Source organism: Halichoerus grypus, chromosome 15 (assembly GCF_964656455.1).
Source record: "Halichoerus grypus chromosome 15, mHalGry1.hap1.1, whole genome shotgun sequence".
In the NCBI taxonomy this organism is placed as follows: Eukaryota; Metazoa; Chordata; class Mammalia; order Carnivora; family Phocidae; genus Halichoerus; species Halichoerus grypus.
In genome coordinates, this window is record NC_135726.1 from 15,959,423 (window position 1) to 15,983,188 (window position 23,766).

Here is a 23,766-nt window from a genome sequence, read left to right on the forward strand (position 1 = left end):
TTGTCTCTCTCTGTCAAATAAATAAATAAAATGTTTTGTTTGTTTTTTTAAAAGAACATTTGTAAAAAAGCTTTCTCTGGCAAAGACCAGACATGAACAACTTGCAACTTACACCTCACTTTCAGGCAACTTTAATTTATTACCAAAAGCCACTTTGCTGATATTTTTTCTTTGCCTACAAAGAACTGATATTTAAAAACACAACTACAATCAGCCTTTTCAAATTCATAACCTCATTGGGATTTGATTCATGCTTTAAGAACCTGATGGAGTCAGGGTATTTCCCCCTTTTGTGAAGAACAGATTACCTTAACTATTGGTCAATGATGTCATGCCAGAAAATAGTTCTAAAAACACACAAGAATTCAATAGACACAGAATCCTTGAAATACTTGGCCTTCCCCCTTCGTAATTCTATTTATTTCCCTAAAGGACAACCTTTTCCAGGTCCTTCAAAGACTTAGTTATCTTATTATCATCCTCAACTGATTACAGAATTAAAAAAAGTTCTCTACCTCTTCCCACAAGTTTTCTCCCTAACCTATTTCCCACACACTGTGGTAGATGGCATGAAGAATAAATCTGGGCATAAAAGCTTTTTAGGTCTTTAATACTATGAACTCACCTCAATTAATTAGATGGAAATATTTCTCTGATTCGCTGACAGTGACCTTACTCTTAATGGCCTTCAATGAAGTCACCGAAGCTTTCACTCTCCAGAATTCCAAGATAGTTATTTACTCGTTTATTCCTTTTATTCTGCCATTTATCTTCATAAAATAAGTTCTAAATTAAACAAATTTTAAATAGTTTTTAACAGCAAGGGCAAGAAGACTTAACTTTTGATCTCACCATGACCTGTTTTGACAGCCAAAGTAACATTCATTTTTACACACATTTCTAAAGAGAATGAAAAAAGGCTTTTTTAAAAGACAGAAGCAAAAAGAGAAATTTTCATTAATTAAACAAATATTTAATGTAAATCAATTATGTGCCCATCACATCCCAAGGTACAGGAACATAAAAATAGGCCAACCCCCAGGAAGTTCATGGATGAATTGAGATGCAGACACTGAATAACAAACTATACAACACATTGTGGGAAGAGAAAATACAACAGTGTGAGACAAGTGAATGGCTGAGTATGCACAGATGAAGAGGGAGGGTGAGGAGGAAAGATTCTGAGGCAGGTAGCAGAGGCTACACACAATTCACTAGATAGTGGGCAGCAGTCAGAAATCAAAGTATCAACGAGGTTTTTTTCCTTTTGTAGGTTCAGAGGGAAAAATCCCTTTTGTCTCTCTACTAGCTTCAGGTGGTTGCTGGCAATCCCAGCATTCCTTGACTTGCAGCGGCAACTCTAGTTTCTGCCTCTATTATCACATGGCTTTCTGATAAAAACACCAGTCATTGGATTCAGGGCCCATGCTAATTCAATATGACTTCATCTTAAATAATTACACCTGCAAAGACTCTATTTCTCTCACATTCTGGAGTTCCAGGTAGTGTGGGGCACATCATTCAACTCAGTACAGAAGCTGTGCTGAGGAGTTTGGACGCAGTAAGGGCCACGTTCCCAAACTTCAGTTGTTATATACCACTATTCACAATTTTTGTCATACCTGTGAACCACCCACTCTTCTATTTTACTACTTTTTATTTTAAATTTTATTATGTGGGCACCTGGGTGCCTCAGTTGGTTGAGAGAGAATGAGAGAGAGAGAGAGCATGAGAGGGGGGAGGGTCAGAGGGAGAAGCAGACTCCCTGCTGAGCAGGGAGCCTGATGCGGGACTCAATCCCGGGACTCCAGGATCATGACCTGAGCAGAAGGCAGTCGCTCAACCAACTGAGCCACCCAGGTGCCCCTCCATAAAAATTTTTAATGAAAAATCTTAACAATAAAACAAAACAAAACTGATTGGTTTATAAAAACCTGAATATAGGTCCCTCAGTGATGAGAAAGGAACTCTCCGATGACTACTTATAATAAAGGAGATTTAGCTCATCTTCACTGGGTTTAAAAAGATGAAGTTCTACACCAACAGGACAATTCTCCCTTCAAGGCCACAGAAAATCCTGATTTAATATGTACATAATTGTAAAGAGCCAAAGAAACTTAACCCCCCTCACTGATATAGTTGCATACTGAGAATCAGTTCCTCACCAAAATGCTAATAATCACTTCTGCTCAACAATCTTTTGCCCACAGCACCAGAACCTATCCCACTTCAGCTGTGATTTCAAATATACATATTTACTTGGTAATACCAGAGAAATAATGGAAGAACAAGTCTCCATACATTCACCCCTGCCTCACAATTTGAGAAAACTCCTAAGAGGACTTTTTAGCAAGTCTTTCAAATGTCTCTTCAGAACGTTCAAAATACTGGTGGTAAATTCTTGAGATGGGTTCTTTAGGTGGGTTCAAAACCAGGTTCTTCAGATGAGGCTTTCAGTATTGTTGAACGGATGAATGGAGCTGAAAGCCTCAGTGTAATCCCAACTGTTAGAACTTGTTCAGCACTACTGGGTCTAGCCACTGCAGGAAGCTTTCAGCACTCAAGTGTTCTCATTTCGCTCTCCCAACAATTCCAAAGGAGCTACTGCTATTATCTGCACTCGACAGCTGAGGAGAGTTGGGTTCCAAGAGGTGATGCGATTGGCTGAAGTTTACACTGCCCATGAAAAAAGGAGGTGAGATTATGGGGAAAGGAGTTGAAGGTATTAAATAGAAGGTGCAGGATGCTACGTGCAAAGTATACATTGCTGTCACTTTCCGAATGGGGAGATGAACTATGCCAGATATGAATAAATACCATTTCCTGCTCCAGAATGTAGGGATCAAGGCAGAAATCATGAAATTTCTGTAATTAACTTATATAACGGTGATTGCCAAGGCCTGTTTGGAGAGGCAGGGATAACTGAAAAGTCTTTAAAATGGTTTAGATCTGGCCAGTCCTGACCCGAGGGAGCCTTGGGCTAAAATCAAAAAATGGGAAAGAAGCTTCCCAAATGCCAAGTGGTTTTAACCCATTTACATGTCATTTCTCAGTAACTCTTAACACACTCCACCTTCCTATCACTTTGCTTTCAACCTAATGAAAACACAGCTTTAATCCGAGGGAAGAGAATTGATTGCATCTAAATTTATTCTGCAGGCTAAGAGATCCACAGGAAACTACTCATTTCCATTTTTATCACTGCTTTTTTATTTAAACATGTCCTGTCTATTGGTCCATTGTTTTAAGAAACTCCTACAGCTTGCTGGTTTTTAATCAATCTTTTCTTCTTTAATACCTGTCTTTGCTCTTGAACTTCTGAAGCATTCAGCTTTGTGTCTATGAAAACTTTGGGGGTAAGATTTTAATTTCCCTTCTAGGTTTTATTTTCCCTTCTAGGCAGCTAAAGGCATCAAGGAAATTTTCACTTTGTATTGCTTTTTTTTTTTTTAAGATTTTATTTTTATTTATTTGACAGAGACAGACAGAGAGCACAAGTAGGCAGAGTGGCAGGCAGAGGGACAGGGAGAAGCAGGCTCTCTGCTGAGCAGGGAGCCGGACGTGGGGCTCAATCCCAGAACGCCGGGATCATGACCTAAACTGAAGGCAGCCGCTTAACCGACTGAGCCACCCAGGCGCCCCTTCACTTTGTATTTCTATGGGGCTTCTTTCAAGGTGTGCCGACCATGCAGGTGATGGTCTGGGTACAAACTGAAGATCTGTGATTCTTTCTAAACATGACATGAACCAATACCTGAAAGTAGAGTTCTAATGTAAACATAGGTGACAGTTCCCACCTAAGATTCAGGAAGCTTCTTTCTCTTGGCAGTTTCTTTCATGAACGCATAAAATCAACTAATTATTATTCACAAGTAAAATTTAAACATATGAATGCAAGGTCTCTACCTTCAAGGAGTTTACAGATCCTCTCCCCCAGCCCCTGCCAACATGCATATGTGATGAGGGAGCAGAAGGCTAGCTGAGGACAACGCAGAAGCTGGCACCCTACACCACCCCCGTGGTACGTGTGACATTCCTCAGGCACTCTGGGCTGCCCTAAAGGAAAAAGAAAGGTTAACTGATAGAGATCACAGTCTTGCAGGACAGGAGTCTCCCTCAGTTTACTTACAAAAGCCTTAGCAATAGCTTCCGGAAGGAAATGTAAATTAAACTGAATTTCTTCTAAATCTAAAGCCCACTGACAAGTCTGTGTGATAGGAGGAATGTAATATCCCTCCAGGAAACTCCCAACTGTCTTCATGTTAGTGCCTCATTAGAGGGGAAAACAGCCTTGGCTTGGCAATAACCAAGCCTCTAGTATCCTGAGAGTCTTTAGCATATGACAGTCCTTCTGAACACCCCCTTTGTCTTCACCTCCCCAGCTTCCAAGTATATAATCAACCACACCTCACAAACCCAGGGCAGCTCTTTCTGCCCACGTGTCCTGTCCCCGTGCTTTAATAAAATCACCTTTTTGAAGAAGAAGAATGTAGCAGGAGGGGAAGAATGAAGGGGGGGAAATCGGAGGGGGAGAAGAACCATGAGAGACGATGGACTCTGAAAAACAAACTGAGGGTTCTAGAGGGGAGGGGGTTGGGAGGATGGGTTAGCCTGGTGATGGGTATTGAGGAGGGCACGTTCTGCATGGAGCACTGGGTGTTATGCACAAACAATGAATCATGGAACACTATATCTAAAACTAATGATGTAATGTATGGGGATTAACATAACAATAAAAAATTTAAAAAAAATAAAATAAAATAACCTTTTTGCACCAGAGACATCTTAAGAATTCCTTCTTGGCTGTCGGCTCTGGACCTCACTTATATTCTAAAACTTCATCATATGGAAGCTCGAGCGCGCACACGGCATGTGCGAGCACACACACACACACACATATTCACACAGCTCCTCTTACTACAAGTACCTGGGTCACTGCCTGGGCTTTCTCTGGTCATAGTACCACACCTAAAGGGCTTGGGGAATTAATTCTCTGAGGAGCAGCCCTCAAACAATGACAAATTAAATACAGTGAAGAGATACCCCAGCCTCCATGCCTCTCAGGTGGAACAACTCTAGGATGTGCTCTGTACAATTTCTCAAAGGTCCTTAGCAGGACTGCACCCCAACTGCCCTCAAGAGTCACCTACTTATCAATCTACCTTGCACTGGCTTCTTCCCTCCCCTGTCTCACTTTCCTCTTCCTCTCCTAGACCATCTTGGAATCCCTTTCCAAATAAACTACTTATACACAGAGATGGGGACTGTTGGGGAAATAAAACAGGTTCAAAAGAACTGTCACCAGGTTAGAGATGGCATCAAATTACTTAAGTTGCAGAATCTAATTAACCAGACAGAGACACTCTGTTCCCTGACAATGCTAATAACTTTGTGGTTTCTTTATTTTTTATGCAAAAGAGAAGAAATAGGAAGAAATATAGCTTTGACTTCCATGTATAATATAAAGAAAACCATCACAGTCAGGATTCAGTCAAGGAAATAGAGTTCATGCCAGGTGTTTCAATAAAGGATATTTTACACAGGGAACTAGTTCTAAAGGAGCTGGAAAAGCCAAAAGCCCAAAGAGAAGAAGACAATGAGATAAGACAAAGAGTTGCAACAGAAAGAAGTCACTGTCCAGTTCTTCAAAAGGTTCAACAGAGAGTTACCATATGACCCAGTCATTCTACTGTTAGGTAAATCTTGTTTTGCTCAAGAGAACTGAGAACTGCAATCTGAGAATTGAAAATATAGGTTCACACAAAAACGGGTACATAAATGTTCAAAGCAGCATTATTTATATAATAGCCAAAAAATGGAAACCATCCAAATGTTCTTAGTTAATAAACAAAATGTGGTATGTCCATACAATAGACTACTCCGTCATAAAAATCAACTAGTGATATATGCTACAACATGGATGAAACTTGAAGACATTATGCTATGTGAAAGAAGCCAGTCACAAAAGGCCATATGATGTAGAATTCCATTTGTGTGAAGCGTGCAGAATTGGTAGATCCAGAGAGACAAGAGAGTAGATCAGTAGTTGCCAGAGACTGTGATGACAGGAAAATGGGGAGTGACCACTAATGGGTACAGAGTTTCTTCCTGGGGTGATGAAAACGTTCTAGAATTAGACAGTGGTGATGGCTGCACAAGTTTGTGAATATACTAAAACCAAATGAATTGTACACTTTAAAAGAGTTAATTTTATGATATCTGCATTATACTTCAATTAGAATAAAGAAAAAAAGAAAAAAAGGGGGAAAGGAAAGAAGAAAAAAAGAACAAAAGAAAGAAAAGGAGGCACTATCACCACTTGGGTAAGAGGGATAAAAGGAAAAGGTGCTTTGCCAAATCTCAGGAGCCAGGACCCCCACAAAAACTGGGGCCAGTGTGGAGGTGGGAGCTGGAATGAGGGGGAGACACAGCCACTGCTAGTCACTCATCCTGAAGCAAAAGGTGACAGGAAGACATGTTCTGGCTTCTCCTTCCTCCTACCCACCAGTCTTTTCACATTGGACAAACCTACCTGGAAACCAGTTAATAAGAGAACCTGAGAAACAATCTGCAGGTGTTGGCCCCATAATACAGAGAAGTGAAGGGTAAGAGCACAGAATGGGTCTGAAAACAAACAGGGAAATGCCTAGCATAGAACTCCATTGCTTCCAACATGAAACTCTTCCCAGTTGAGATTATTAAATACAACCTAGCCAACAGCATGGGTAGTATTATTTGTGAAAATTTAACACAAATCCTCAATGCACTTTTTTTTTGAGACAAGGAAGAAGAAGGGGACAATTATTTTAGTAGTAGTTACATTAAAATGGGAAAGCAAGTGTTAACCTTAAGCCAAATGGGCATTCTCACTTGACCTGACATTCTGCAAACATTATTGAGTACCCTAGGGACACATAATGAAAGTGACACTATCCTTACCCGCAAGGAGATCATTAAGGAATTCTCAGCCTATACAAGGGAAAAAATATTAACCAGGCCTGATTAATACGAATCAAACATTCAGGAACCATAATAGAATTGAAAGTGCTTATTTAGTAAGTAAATTTTAATAGCACCTCCTTATCAAATACCTCAAAGAGCTGAAAATCAGAAGGGCAACCTTTGGAAGGGTGCCATAGAACCCTCCATTCTAAATGAATTTCAATCTATCTAATTTATCATTACCTTGGGGCATACTGCAGTCTTCCTAAACTATATTCCCACACACCTACTTCCAACATAATTGCTACTCACTTTGGTACACTCCAAGGAATACCTACTTAAACACAGAAAAGATTTTGTAGTTTAAATTTCCCAATAAGAACAATGGTGGGGGGGGGGAGGCAGGAGTCAAATTTAGACTGATTCAAGTTTCCATAAACCCTTTGGAATATTTAAAATCCCCAAAGAGACATGGCTCCAACCAACTCCTGACACTCAGATGGCCAGTTATTCTGACATTCATGAGCTGTTGCAACTTGTTGTTAATTTCATCCCTAGGAATAGTATTGGCAGAGAATCGACTCTTAGATGCATTAATATGAACAGAGGCTAGATTCCTGCTGACTATACAAATGCCTTTAATCTAGAGTATATGTCATACCTTGAAGAAATCCTAAAAGAGAATTATTAAAGATGTCTTTCTTTCAAAAATAAAAAAGGCAAGAGGTTCTTTTTCCTTTATATAAGCAAGTGAATCACAAAAACAAATTTCCTCTTTTTGCTTAAGGCCAAAACAATGTCTAATAAAATAAAGCAAAAGATAAACACATACCTCTGAGGCCATACTTTCCTCATTTTCACTTTACCTCCTGGATAATTCTCAACATTAATACAGCTTTGGAGGATGGGGTGACCAGAATTGGGAAGGGACAATGGTTACAATTTAGCAGAAAAAAGCCTATGGGACTACTAACCTGTTTGCAAGCATATGCAAATGGTTCCAAGGATAAAATATTTCAAGACTCCATACATAACAGAGAACTGAGTCACAATTATAATAAAGTCAGACTTTTCAATAGTTCACTGAAATACACCATTTATTTTGGGCTATAGCCATACATCAAAGCATAGCACAAAGACAAAACTTTTTGTTTCTCTGTATGTATTTATGTAAAGTGGAGCTGGTATCAGGCAGTAAACTCAGCCGATTTTGTTCTTAGATCTTGCCGGCTGTAGACATCTAAAATGAGAGTGCATTTGGCTATGAAAGTTTAAAAACAATTTTCCTTTCCAGAGCTCCAAAGGAAAATTATCAACACTAAATGATATATGTGCATGAATCAGCAAATATATTAACTTTATTACTGTATTTTAAAGAGAGTATGTTATGTGAATGTATTTCACAAAAATCTCAAAACCTAGCAAAGCACTACTAAACAGTTTCCCCAAAAGTGACTTTAAATACTTCCTTTAACTTGCTTAATGAAGAAAATTACCAATTACCAGTTTTTACGTTCTTATTGAAATAATTAACAAGAAATTTAAAACTCCTGAAGTTGTAGTATTCGTTATTTCCTGATTACTTATACTGTGTACAGCCCAGCAGGGAGTGTTTCAAGCTAAAATACTTAATCTCATTCACACCAAAGACTATGTGAAATGCCAAAGCCGAAAGAATGGTCCACTTTTCAAAGGCTGTTTTGTACCTATATAATATGGTAAGGGAATATTCTGGGCAAATGAAGAATCATAAAGGGAAAGCTGAATGTGTTGGCTTAAGTGTTTGTGAAATTATTAAATATCAAAGATACCAGGTACTCAGTGGCGCCTCCATGGCTCAGTCAGTTAAGCATCCGACTCTTGATCTTGGCTCAGGTCTTGATCTCAGGGTTGTGAGTTCAAGCCCCATTCTGGGCTCTGTACTGGCCATTGGGCCTACTTAAAAAGAAAAAAAAGATACTAGGTATTCATTTAAATGCACAACAAACTGCATAATATATTCTGTTAATGTGGTAATAAAAACTGACTATGAAATTCTATACTCAGGTTACTATTGATTCTAAAATAAAGATGTGGACTTTATCTGTGCACTACATCTGGAATTCACAGATGTTACTGTCAGCACTTTTTACCTAGTGCCACACAACTTAGCAATTAGTACGACGTCTTAGGTAATTAATTGTTTGGTATATTGATCTCTTCTTGTTAACTAGATTAAATATTCCACTGGACTCCCAAACGTCCTTGTACATGTAGCAGGTGTTGAAAAATACTTCCTGACTGATAAGCATGTTTATCTAAATTGGAGATTTTTGGGGCCTAATAATATACTGGAGGACTTCCAATTCTCCATTTTGTTGTATAATTTTAAGAGCCAAAAGTTGAGGTATACCTATCAGGGACAACTCACACCCAAATACAATAATTTTCTTTCTCTTTAATTTCTCAGATATTTAAGCACAGCTTGAATTTTTTTCTTTTTTCTTTTCTTTGTTACAAGGAAGTTTATTTCTATCCCTAGTTTGCTAAAGTTTTTTTTTATTATGTTAATCACCATACATTACATCATTAGTTTTTGATGTAGTGTTCCATGATTCATTGTTTGCGTATAACACCCAGTGCTCCATGCAGAATATGCCCTCTTTAATACCCATCACCAGGCTAACCCATCCTCCCAACCCCCTCCCCTCTAGAACCCTCAGTTTGTTTTTCAGAGTCCATCGTTTTTTTTTTGTTTTTTTTTTTTTAAGATTTTATTTATTTATTTGAGAGAGAGAGAGAGCACAAGAGGGGGGAGCGGGAGAGGGAGAAGCAGACTCCCTGCTGAGCAGGGAGCCCGATGCGGGACTCAATCCCGGGACTCCAGGATCATGACCTGAGCCGAAGGCAGTTGCTTAACCAACTGAGCCACCCAGGCACCCCATCGTTTTTTCTTAATCTAGAAAAACAACTTGTGTAAAACAGTGAAACAGTTGAGGCTATTACTAAGAGAAAGGTTTTTCCTTTTCTCTTTTCATTTTTATTATGGTGTATGAAATATATGTCTAGAACATATGCTTAAAAGTAAAAGTATTAATTAAGTGACAGCCAGTAAAAATCCCACTCAGGTAAAGAAACAGAACATGGCCACTCAGAGCCCCTGTGTGCCCCCCACACATCATATCACCTGCTCTTCCCTGCAAGTAACCTCCTTCCTAACTCTTGATTTGCTTCTCCCCTTGTTTTCTTTATAGTTTTACCACTTGTGTATTTCTACCCAAACAAGATATTATTTAGTTTGGTTACTTTGGGTATTTATATAAATAAACACATACTGTATGCATTCTCTCAGTGGTGCACTTCTTTTGCTCACTATGGCATCCATTCTCCAAGTCCATTCAAATGTGGCAGCCAAAACAATCTTATGAAACCATAAGTTAAGCACTGGCGCTGCTCAAAACCCTGAAATGGTGGCTTCATTCATTCAGTAAAAGCAATAATGCCTGTAAGAGTCTCCATGATCTAAGCCAAGCTACCTTCCTGACCTAATCCCACTCCCCTCTAGCCATACTACCTCCTTGCCGAGAATGTCCCTACCTGTGCCTTTGCACTGCCTGTTCCTTCTGCCTGAGTGGTTGCCACCATGACTCATACCTTATCACCTTCAAGTCTTCTCCACAAAGTCACATTCTTAAAGAAGCCTATCTGATCTCCCTATTCACCACTGCTATTTAACATAGTACTAGAAGTCCTGGCTTCAGCAACCAGACAACAAAAAGAAATAAAAGGCATGCAAATCAGCAAGGAAGAAGTCAAACTTTCACTATTCACAGATGACAGGACACTCTATATAGAAAACCCAAAAGACTCCACCAAAAAATTGCTAGAACTGAAACACAAATTCAGCAAAGTCACAGGATACAAAATCAACATACAGAAATCTGTTGCATTTCTATACACCAATAATGATGCAGCGGAAAGAGAAAGCAAGGAATCGTTCCCATTTACAATTGCACCAAAAACCATAAGATACCTAGGAATAAACCTAACCAAAGAGGTAAAAGCTCTGTACTATGAAAACTATAGAACACTGATGAAAGAAATTGAAAATGACACAAAGAAATGGAAAACCATTCCATGCCCATGGATTGGAAGAACAAATATTGTTAAAACGTCTATACTACCCAAAGCAATCTACACATTTAATGCAATCCCTATCAAAATACCACCAGCATTTTTCACAGAGCTAGAACAAACAATCCTAAAATTTGTGTGGAACCACAAAAGACCCCGAATAGCCAAAGCAATCTTGAAAAGCAGAGCTGGGGGCATCACAATTCTGAACTTCAAGCTACATTACGAAGCTGCAGTCATCAAGACAGTATGGTACCAGCACAAAAACAGACCTATACATAGATCAATGGAACAGAACAGAAAACCCAGAAATGGACCCACAATTATATGGTGAACTAATCTTCGACAGAGCAGGAAAGAATATCCAATGGAAAAAAGACGGTCTCTTCAACCATTGGTGTTGGGAAAACTGGACAGCCACATGAAAAAGAATGAAACTGGAGTACTTTCCTAGACCATAAGAGACTCTTAACTATAGAGCACAAACTGAGGGTTGCTAGAGGGGAGGTGGGCAGTGGGGGGGGGGGCCTACATGGGTGATGGGTATTAAGGAGGCCACTTATTGTGATGAGCACTGAGTGTTATATGCAAGTACTGAATCACTAAACTCTACTCCTGAAACCAATATTACACTATCTGTTAACTGGAATTTAAGTAAAAAACAAAAACAGAATAAAATCGCAAACACACTCTACCCCATTCCCACAAATTCCTGATTCCCATTCCCTGCTTTCCTTTTATTTCCCACAATACTCATCATTTGGACATTCCATTTAATATGTCTACTGTTCTCTATATTCTCTCCCCACTAAAATATAAGCTCCATTAGGTGCCCCCTGGCACAAAGTATACACTCAATAAGTATTCGTTGAATAAATGAACATTATGCTTCTGAGATCATGCATATGATGGCACAGAGCTATAATTTGCTTCACATTTCCATTGCATGAATACCACAATTCAGTTACCCAATCTGTTGTTGAAAGACCTTTGGGTCATTTCCACTTCTGTTCTTTTGTTTTTGACTCTTACAAGAAATGCTACTGTGCATATTTTTAAATATGAATCCTGGTACAAGAAATGCAGGAGTTTCTCAAGGATGGACACTTAATTGAGGACTTGTAGTAACACTGAGTATGCAAATTTCAACTCCCCTAGCAGTCAGAGCCCAACTCTCTGCCGAAGTGGTTGTGTCAATCTAGACCCACCAGCATGTAGGGGAACTCACATTCCTCCACATCCACCCCAACACTCATTGTCAGGTTGCTCATATTTGCCAGCTGGGTAAGTGTTTATGCTATCCCACTGTGCTCTTACATTGTATTTCTCTGAATATCAATGAGATGAACCATTTTCCCTACACTTCCTGGTTTTCCTTCTTTCTGAAGGGCCTATTTAAGACTTTTCTCAAGATTTCTATTGGATTGTCTTTTCCTTATTGATTCCCAAATTTTATAAGTCAAAGTCCAGTCAAGAAAACCAAAACTACACAAGGTATTTTATTTTTTTTTTAAAGATTTTATTTATTTATTTAACAGAGAGACACAGCAAGAGAGGGAACACAAGCAGGGGGGAGTGGGAGAGGGAGAAGCAGGCCTCCCGCCGAGCAGGGAGCCCAACCCGGGGCTCAATCCCAGGACCCTGGGATCATGACCCCAGCCAAAGGCAGACGCCTAATGACTGAGCCACCCAGGCGCCCTACACAAGGTATTTTAAATGGAGGGGATTTAATACAGGAAATGGTTACACAGGTGGTGGAAGGCTGAAGAGAAAAAGGGGGAGGAGGGAATCTTGAGGTAACCTACTTTTTTTTTTAAGATTTATTTATCTGAGAGAGAGAGCACACACACATGAGCAGGAGGGGCAGAGGGAGAGGGAGAGAGACTCTCCAGCAGAATCCATGCTGAGTGCAGAGCATGATGCAGGGCTCAGCTCAATCTTATAACCCTGAGATCATGACCTGAGCCAAAACCAAGAGTCAGACTTTTAACCAACTGTGCCACCTGGGCACCCCAAGGTAACCTAGATACTAATAATATCAGGAAGCAACTTGTGCCCCTAGGAAGGAGGAGACAAGAGAGGAGTCTGGAGCTCTGGGGAGATTAGTTAATACTTAGATCCAGTGCATGTTTAAACAACCCACAGTTGAGTGTAGGAAGATTGATGTTAGAAGTAGTTTCAGTCCTCCCACATATAGGACTAGCATTGCAAGTATAGATGGAGGCCCACATCTTGTCTACATTTAAACTGTTAAACTGTGTGCTATTATCACATTTTAACAAATATATATTCATAATGTTCTAGAAGACCAGATGTGAATTTAGGTGAATGTTAGTCCAAATATGACCTGCAAAGCAAGTCTACAAATCATTTGTTATTGCTCCATGCCAAGTAAAATAGAAATTGAAATTAAGTATTTTAAAAATTTCACAGCAGGGGCGCCTGGGTGGCTCAGTCGTTAAGTGTCTGGCTTTGGCTCAGGTCGTGATCCCAGCGTCCTGGGATCACGCCCCACATCGGGCTCCCTGCTCCACGGGGAGCCTGCTTCTCCCTCTCCCACTCCCCCTGCTTGTGTTCCCTCTCTCACTGTGTCTCTCTCTGTCAAATAAATAAATAAAATTTAAAAAAAAAAAAATTTTTCACAGCAATTTGACAATAATGTTATACTATTTGTATACTTTTTAAAATTTTTTCTTGTAATTTGTTTTTATTTTATTTAACAAAAGTATTAGCCTGCAATAAATTTGAAATTTAAAAAAGAAAAGAAAAATGGATTTTCACCACAGTTTGAGAAGCACTAAACTTCTCAACCTCTCAAAATTTCTGGCCAGATGTAGCAGGCAGCACCTGCAGAGAGTCATCTCTAGCCTCAGATCCTTGGCCCATGAGCCCCTTCTTCTTCTCTTTCTTTCTTTCTTTTGAGAGAGTGAGCAAGTGCACTGCATGGGGGTGGTGGGCACAGAGGGACAGGGAGAGAGAGAATCCTAAGCCAGCTCCACCCTCAGTGTGGAGCCCGTTGCAGGGCTGGATTTCATGACCCTGATATCATGACCTGAGCTGAAACCAACTGAGCCACCCAAGCACCCCTGAGACAGACTGCCCTCCCCTCCCTCCCTCCCTCCCTCCCTCCCTCCCTCCCTCCCTTCCTTCCCTTCCTTCCCTTCCTTCCCTTCCTTCCCTTCCTTCCCTTCCTTCGTTCAGATTTTATTTATTTGTATGTGTGTGTGTGTGTGAGAGAGAGAGAGAGAGAGAGAGAGAATGCACAAGCAGGGGGAGCAGCAGGCAGAGGGAGAAGCAGGCTCCCTGCTGCGCAAGGGGCCCCATGCGGGACTAGATCCCAGGACCCTAGGATCACCACCTGAGCCCAAGGCAGACGCTTAACCAACTGAGCCACCCAGGCATTCCGAACCAGCACTTTCTATATGCAGCTCCATCCTGCTCCATTAGAGGCCTCAAGTGTATACAGGTGATCCGCCAAGCCCGCACATCAAAGCTCCATTCACCACCATACACACAATTATATATAAAATTTTATATAAATAGCCACCTTAAAATTTTTTTTAAGATTTATTTATTTGAGAAGGAGAGACAGAGCATGAGTGGCAGGGAGGGGCAGAGGGAGAGAGAGAGAAGCAGGCTTCCTGCTGAGCAGGGAGCCCCACATGGCTCAATCCCAGGACCATAGGATCGTGATCTGAGCTGAAGGCAGACGCTTAACTGACTGAACCACCTAGGTGTCCCTAAATAGCTACATTTTAAGCCAAGATGTGCACACTGGAGGTGTGGCTCACCCTTGGAAGGAGAGACTCAGAGCACTCTGCACATGAAACATCAGGGTTCTGTATTCCCCACCCAGGGGCAAGTAGGGAACAGGCTCTAATTAATCACACCCCTTTGGCCACATAGAGTCCTTGCCCCATAGGCAGAAATGTAGTCCCCAGAGTCTTAGGGTGGGGCTCTCTAAAGCATAAGGCTCCATGTAGAAAGCCTCTCACATAGTCTGAAGGACAGTAATGACAGAACGTGGTGCTGCTACAGCTAGAAACACAATGGCAGGGACAAGAAAAAGGAAAGGAGGGGTGCCTGGGTGGCTCAGTCTGTTAAGCAGCTGCCTTCGACTTGGGTCATGATCCCAGGGTCCTGGGATTGAGCCCCTCATCAGGCTTCCTGCTCAGCAGGGAGCCTGCTTCTCCCTCTCCTTCTGCCTGCTGATCCCGCTGCTTGTGCTGTCAAATAAAGAAAAAAATATTAAAAAAAAAAAAAAAAAAGCACTACTGGGTATTTACCCCAGAGATACAAATAGGGATCCGAAGGGGTACGGGCACCCCGATGTTTATAGCAGCAATGTCCACAATAGCCAAACTATGGAAAGAGCCAAGATGTCCATCGACAGATGAATGGATAAAGAAAAAGTGGTATATATATACAGTGGAATATTATGCAGCCATCAAAAGGAATGAAATCTTGCCGTTTGCAACGACGTGGATGGAACTGGAGGGTATTATGCTGAGTGAAATAAGTCAATCAGAGAAAGACATGTATCATATGATCTCACTGATATGAGGAATTCTTAATCTCAGGAAACAAACTGAAGGTTGCTGGAGTGGTGGGGGGTGGGAGGGATGGGGTGGCTGGGTGATAGACATTGGGGAGGGTATGTGCTATGGTGAGTGCTGTGAATTGTGTAAGACTGTTGAATCACAGACCTACCTCTGAAACAAATAATACATTATATGTTAAAAAAAAAAAGAAGAAGAAGAAGATAGTAGGAAGGGAGAAATGAAGGGGGGGAATCAGTGGGGTAGACGAACCATGAGAGATGATGGACTCTGAAAAACAAACTGAGGGTTCTAGAGGGGAGGGGGGCAGGGGGATGGGTTAGCCTGGTGATGGGTATTAAAGAGGGCACGTATGGAATGGAGCACTGGGTGTTATATGCAAACAATGAATCATGGAACACTACATCAAAAACTAATGATGTAATGTATGGTGATTAACATAATCAAAAAAAAAAAAGGAAAGGAAATATTGCATCTCTTCCTCCTGAGCTTCCTATCCTGAGCTCTCATTTCCAAAACCGAACCAGAAGCCAGCTGATGAGAAGTCTGGGAAACACAGTTTGTGAAGTCTCAGCTCCAGCCAGAGAGGTATTCTCTTTATTTTCTGGATATTGGTCCTCTGTCACACTTTGTGTTACAAGTATCTTCACATTTACAGATCTTTTTGTTTGTTGTCATTTTGCTCTCTTTGTGTCAGCTTCTGATGAATTCTCATATTTAACGTGGTCAATTTTTGATAAATTCTCAATTTTAACAGACAAATTCATCAGTCTTTTCCCTTATGCTTAGGATTTTTGTGTCCTGTTTGAAAAATCCTTCCCTACTTCAAGGTCATGAAAATAATCTCCTATATTAGTTTCTCAAAGCTTTATTATTTTAAAAACTATAGCTTAAAAAGTCATTCAGTCTTAAATCTGATAGTGATTTTTATGTATAGTGTGAGGTAGGGGTACAATTCCATTTTTTTTTTCATATCTATACCCAGATGTCCCAGCACAATTGACCATAGAATACATCCATCCCTCCTCTGGTCTGAACATGTCATATCTATCATGTATCAACATCATCATATATCTGGATCTCCATCTGGGCTCCCATGTGCTCTTCCATAGCCCTGTTCCTGTAACAACACCAAACTGTTTCAGTTACTATAGTTTCATAAGTCTTGATCTTGATAGGCAATTTCCTGAACTTTGTTCTTTGTCTTTAAGAATATTGTGGTTATTCTTGGTCCCTTGCATGGCCGTATAAGTAGCTTATTAAATTTCACTAAGAGAAATAAATCCTGGGTGGATTCTAAACAGAATTACATTGACTCTAAATCAATTAGAGGAAACGTGACATCTTTACAATATTAAATCTTCTGATCCATAAGCATGGCTTATCTCTCCATTTGGTTATGTCCGCTTTAATATCCTTCAGTAAAATTTTGTAATTTTTTTCCATAAAGCTCTTGCATCTTTGTTAGATTTATTCCTCAGTGCTTCATATAGTGGTGCTATTATAAGCATCTTTTTTATTCATTTTCTAAATGTTTGTTACTGGCATGTAGAAATGCAATTGATTTTTGTATATTGATTTTATATCCAGCTACCTTTCTAAACTCACTTATTAATTCCAATTAATTATCTGTCGATTTCTTGTATTTTCGATATAATCCAAGTTGCCTTCCTTCACCATTTCAGTCCAATTCCAGGTTATTTTCCTTGCTTGGATATTCCCATCTTGTAATTCTTCCCATCATAGCACCTACCACATTATTTTGTAATTGTTTTTCTTTCTGTATTTTTCATGGACTGTACATTCCTTGACAAGAGGAACTATGTCTGCTCTTTCACTTTTGAATCACCAGTTCTTAGCACAATACTTGGCACTATTACTCCCTTGATAAATATTTGTTGAACAAATAGAGTCCATTGCTTGAAATCCTTCACTGGTTTTCCATTGCTTTCTTACAAAACCCTGTAGGATTTGGCCACTTCTGAAAGTTTAGTTCACAGGAAACCACCATGATTATAAAATTTGTCCTGGCCACTGACCAATGTCTTCCTGGTCATGTATCTCAAGAGAAAAGAGGATTGTGATTTTACCAAGGCTATCCTGTGGCAGGTGGGCATATGTACCACATCCAAATGTGAAATAATCAAAAGCTGCTCAGAATTGAAAGCAGGCTCTGGCACTGCCACTTGTCTCTGAAGTGAAATAATGACTAATCAATGGACCTAGCAAATCTCTCACATCCACATGTACACCACACTGTTTAAATGTAGCTTAACAAACATCATCTTATTTATGAAAGGGAAAGAAAGTTCTATTTGTCAGTTTAAAGAATATTTCATTTGCTGTGCTAATTGAGATATTGCAATCTGAGCCTGCCTATGTCCATCCTAGAGCAGGAGCATTTGATATCTCTACAGCTGCTTAAGAGCACTTTCTACTGAAAAGGGTGTTTTGATAGATGCTTCCTAAGAGGTTGACCTTTTATACCCCAATAATATAAAAAGACAAAATTATGTAATTCTCAAAACCAAAAGAAATCTCAATAACTTATTCAAATTCCAACCTATGAGTAGAACTTCATCTAAAGTCAGTTGTTCAGCAATTGTCAAGGGACAGGATGTCAAATTTTCCATTGCTGGCTCAGTGTTTCAACAGTTCCTACTATTAGAGAAGTTACTATTCTCCACCTTGTCTCTGACCTATTAAACCTTCCAGGTTCTACCTGGCATTGGACAAGCCAGTAAAAGATAATTTAGGCCACATGAACATTTGTCTGTGCTAGAAACACCCAGGTGACCCAGGAGCAGCTGCCCAGACTTGTTCTTTTTGCTACCCATTTCCATATCCTGATCCCATGCTTTAGAATTTGATATATAACTGACTTCTTCATTGATTCCATGACCTACTTGGCCTCTTAGCTTTGGCCAATGGACCAAATACAAACTTTTTTTCTTTTTTCAAGTTTTAATTTAAATTCCGTTAGTTAATATACAGCACTAACATTGGTTTCAGGAGTAGAGTTTAGTGATTCAACACTTGCATATAACACCCAGTGCTCATCAAAACAAGTGCCCTCCTTAATACCCATCACCCATGTAGCCCACCTACCCCCCCGCCCACCTCCTCTTTAGCAACCCTCAGTTTGTTCTCTATAGTTAAGAGTCTCTTATGGTTTGCCTCCCTCTTTCCCCCCACCCCACCATGTTTGTTTCTTAAATTCCACATATGAGTGAAATCATGTGGTATCTGTCTTTCTCTAACTGATTTATTTCACTTAGCATTAGTAATAGTCTCTAGCTCCATCCATGCCATTGCAAATGGCAGGATGACATTTTTTTTTTTTTTTAAGATTTATTTATTTGAAAGAGAGAAAGAGAACACACGAGTGGGAGAAGGGGCGGAAGGAGAGGGAGAGAGACTTTCAAGCAGACTCCCTGCTGAGCCCAGAGCCTGACCTGGGGTTCAATCCCAGGACCCTGAGATCATGACCTGAGCTAAAATCAAGAGTCAGATGCTCAACCAAATGAGGCTCCCAGGTGCCCCAAGATTTCATTCTTTTTGATGGCCAAGTACTACTCCATTGTGTGTATAGCTATATAGATAAATATATACCACATCTCCACATCTTTTTTTTCCATTCATCAGTTGATGTATGTACATTTGGGCTCTTTCCATAATTTGGCTATTGTTGATAATGCTGCTATAAACACTGGGGTGCATGTGCCCCTTCAAATCAATATTTTTGTATCCTTTGGGTATATTTCTAGTAGTGCAATTGCTGGGTTGTAGGGTAGTTCTATTTTTAACTTTTTGAGGAACCTCCATACTGTTTTCCAGAGTGGCTGCATCAGTTTGCATTCTCACCAACAGTGTAAGAGGGTTCCCCTTTCTCCGCATCCTCGCCAACAACTGTTGTTTCCTGGGTTGTTAATTTTAGCCATTCTGACATGTGTGAGGTGGTATCTCATCATGGTTTTAATTTGTATTTTCCTGATGATGGGTGATGTTGAGCATCTGGGTGTTGAGCATGATGAGTGTCTGTTAGCCATCTGGATGTCTTCTTTGGAAAAATATCTATTCATGTCTTCTGCCCATTTCTTAACTGGGTTATTTGTTTTTTGGGTGTTGAGTTGGTAAGTTCTTTCTAGATTTTGGTCACTAACCCTTTATCAGATATGTCATTTGCAAGTATCTTCTCCCATTCCGTAGGTTGCCTTTTAGTTTAGTTGATTATTTCCTTCGCTGTGCAGAAGCTTTTTATCTTGATGAAATCCCAATAGTTCATTTTTGCTTCTGTTTCCCTTGTCTCCAGAGACATGTCTAGTTAGAAGTTGCTATGGTCGATGTCAAAGAGGTTGCTGCTTGTGTTCTCCTCTAGGATTTTGATGGTTTCCTGTCTCACATTTAGGCCTTCATCCACTTTGAATTTATCTTTGTGTATGGTGTAAGAAAGTGGTCCATTTTTCCCAACACCAATGGTTGAAGAGACCATCTTTTTTCCATTGGATATTCTTTCCTGCTCTGTCGAAGATTAGTTCACCATATAATTGTGGGTCCATTTCTGGGTTTTCTGTTCTGTTCCATTGATCTATGTATAGGTCTGTTTTTGTGCTGGTACCATACTGTCTTGATGACTGCAGCTTCGTAATATAGCTTGAAGTTCAGAATTGTGATGCCCCCAGCTCTGCTTTTCAAGATTGCTTTGGCTATTCGGGGTCTTTTGTGGTTCCACACAAATTTTAGGATTGTTTGTTCTAGCTCTGTGAAAAATGCTGGTGGTATTTTGATAGGGATTGCATTAAATGTGTAGATTGCTTTGGGTAGTATAGACGTTTTAACAATATTTGTTCTTCCAATCCATGGGCATGGAATGGTTTTCCATTTCTTTGTGTCATTTTCAATTTCTTTCATCAGTGTTCTATAGTTTTCATAGTACAGAGCTTTTACCTCTTTGGTTAGGTTTATTCCTAGGTATCTTATGGTTTTTGGTGCAATTGTAAATGGGAACGATTCCTTGCTTTCTCTTTCCGCTGCATCATTATTGGTGTATAGAAATGCAACAGATTTCTGTATGTTGATTTTGTATCCTGTGACTTTGCTGAATTTGTGTTTCAGTTCTAGCAATTTTTTGGTGGAGTCTTTTGGGTTTTCTATATAGAGTGTCCTGTCATCTGCGAATAGTGAAAGTTTGACTTCTTCCTTGCTGATTTGCATGCCTTTTATTTCTTTTTGTTGTCTGGTTGCTGAAGCCAAGACTTTTAGTACTATGTTAAGTAACAGTGGTGAGAGTGGACATCCCTGTCTTGTTCCTGATTGTAGAGGAAAAGTTCTCAATTCTTCCCCATTAAGGATGATATTAGCAGGTTTTTCATATATGGCCTTTATTATGCTGGGGTATGTTCCCTCTATCCCTACTTTGTTGAGGGTTTTTATCACAAACGATGTTGTACTTTGTCAAATACCTTTTCTGCATCTATTGAAAGGAACATATGGTCCTTATCCTTTCTTTTATTAATGTGGTGTATCACACTGATTGATTTGCAAATATTGAACCACTCTTCCAGCCCAGGAATAAATCCTACTTGGTCGTGGTGAATGATTCTTTTAATGTACTGTTGAATTCGATTTGCTAGCATTTTGTTGAGAATTTTTGCATCCATGTTTATCAGGGATATTGGCCTGTAGTTTTTTTTTGTTTTTTTGTTTTTTTTAAGATTTTATTTATTTATTTGACAGAGAGAGCGAGAGCGCACAAGCAGGGAGAACAGTAGAGGGAAAGGGAGAAACAGGATCCCCGCCAGGCAGGGAGCCCGATGCAGGGCTCGATCTCAGGACCCTGGGTTCATGACCTGAGCCGAAAGCAGACGCTTAACCATCTGAGCCAACCAGGCACCTTTGTCTCATTTTGTTATCAGGGAAATGCTGACCTCATAGAATGAATATGGAAGTTTTCCTTCCATTTCTATTTTTTGGAATAGTTTGAGAAGTATAGGTATTAACTCTTTTTTAAATGTTTGGTAGAATTCCCCTGTGAAGCCACCCAGCCCTGGACTTTTGTTTGTTGGAAGACTTTTGATTACTGATTAAATTTCTTTGCTGGATATCGGTCTGTTCAAGTTTTCTATTTCCTCCTGTTTCAGTTTTAGTAGTTTATATGTTCTAGGAATTTATCCATTTCTTCCACATTGCCCAATTTGTTGGCATATCATTTTTCATAATATTCTCTTATAATTGCTTGTATTTCTGTGAAGTTGGTTGTTATTTCTCTCTCATTTGTGATTTTATTTATTTGGGTCCTTTCTCTTTTCTTTTTGATGAGTCTGGCTATGGATTTATCTTTTTTTAATTTAAATTTTGTTAACATATAATGCAATACTGGTTTCAGGGCTTAGCAATTTTATTATTTTTTCAAAGAACCAGCTCCTGATTTCACTGATCTGTTCTGCTGGGTTTTTTTAGTTTCTGTATCATTTACTTCTGTTCCAATCTTTATTATTTCCTTTCTTCTTCTGGGTTAAGGTTTGTTTGGTATAAGTTTAGGTATAAGGTTAGGTTGTTTGAGATTTTTCTCACTTCTTGACATGGGGCTGTATTGCTATATACTCCCTCTTATGACTGCTTTTGCTACATCCCAAAGGTTTTGGACTGTCATGTTTCATTTTCATTTGTTTCCATGTGTATTTCTTACTTCTTCTTTAATTTCCTGGTTGACCTATTTATCCTTTAGTAGTATTCTTTAGTAGTATGTTGTTTAACCTCCATGTATTTGTGGTCTCTCCAAATTTTTCTTGTGGTTTACTTCAAGTTTCATAGCATTGTGGTCAGAAAATATGCATGGTATGATCTCAATCTTTTTGCACTGGTTGAGGCCTGATTTGTGACCTAGTATGTGATCATTTCTGGAGAATGTCCCATGTGCACTTGAGAAGAATATGTATTCTGCTGCTTTAGGATGAAATGTTCTGAATATATGTTAGGTCCATCTGGTCCAGTGTGTCATTAAAACCATTGTTTCCTTGTTGATTTTCTGCTTATATGATCTGTCCATTGATGTAAGTGGGCTGTTAAAGTCCCTACTATTATTGTATAATTATCAATGAGTTCCTTTATGCTTGCTATTGTTTTATATATTCGGTTGCTCCCAAGTTGGGGGCATAAATATTTGCAATTGTTAGATCTTCTTGGAGAGTTCCCTTTATTTTGATGGAATGCTCTTTCTTCATCTGTTACAGTCTTTGGTTTAAAATCTACTTTGTCTCATATAAATATTGTTACTCCGGCTTTCTCTTGACGTCTGTTTGCATGATAAATATTTCTCCATTCCCTCCCTTTCACTCTGCTGGTGTCTTTAGGTCTAAAATGAGCCTCTTGTAGGCAGCACATAGATGAGTCTTGGTTTTTTGTTTCTTTTTTGTTGTTTTTGTTTTTGTTTTTTTAATCCATTCTGACATCCTATGTCTTTTGATTGGAGTATTTAGTCCATTTAGATTCAAAGTGATTTTTAATTTATATGAATTTAGTGCCATTTTATTACTAGTTTTTGTCATTTCTGGAGATTTTCCTCTGTTCCTTTCTAGTCTTTGTCGCTTTTGGTCTTTCTTTCCCAAAGAGTCCCCTTTAATATTTCTTGCAGGGCTGGTTTAGTGGTCACGAACTCCTTTAGGTTTTGTTTGAGAAACTCTTTAGCTCTCCTTCTATTCTGAAATGATAGCCTTGCTCGGTGGAGTATTCTTTGCTGATTTTTCCCATGCAGCACGTTGAATGTATCATGCCACTCCCTTCTGGCTTACCAGGTTTCTGTGCAGACATCTGCTGCTATTCTCATGAGTCTTTCTTGCAAGTTAGGGACTTCTTTTTTTCCTGATGTTTTTTAGGATTTTTTCTTTATTACTATATTTTGCCAATTTAATTACAGTATGTCTTGGTGTTGGCCTGTTTTTGTTCATTTTGATGGGAGTTCTCTGTGCCTACCAGATTTGGATGTCTGTTTCCTTCCCCAGATTAGGGAAGTTTTTGGCTATAATTTTTTCAAATAAACTTTCTGCCCGTTTTTCTCTCTCTTCTTCTTCTGGGACTCCTGTGATATAAATTTCACTACATTTGATGGAATCACTGAGTTCCTTAAGTCTAATGATCCAAAATTTTTCTTTTG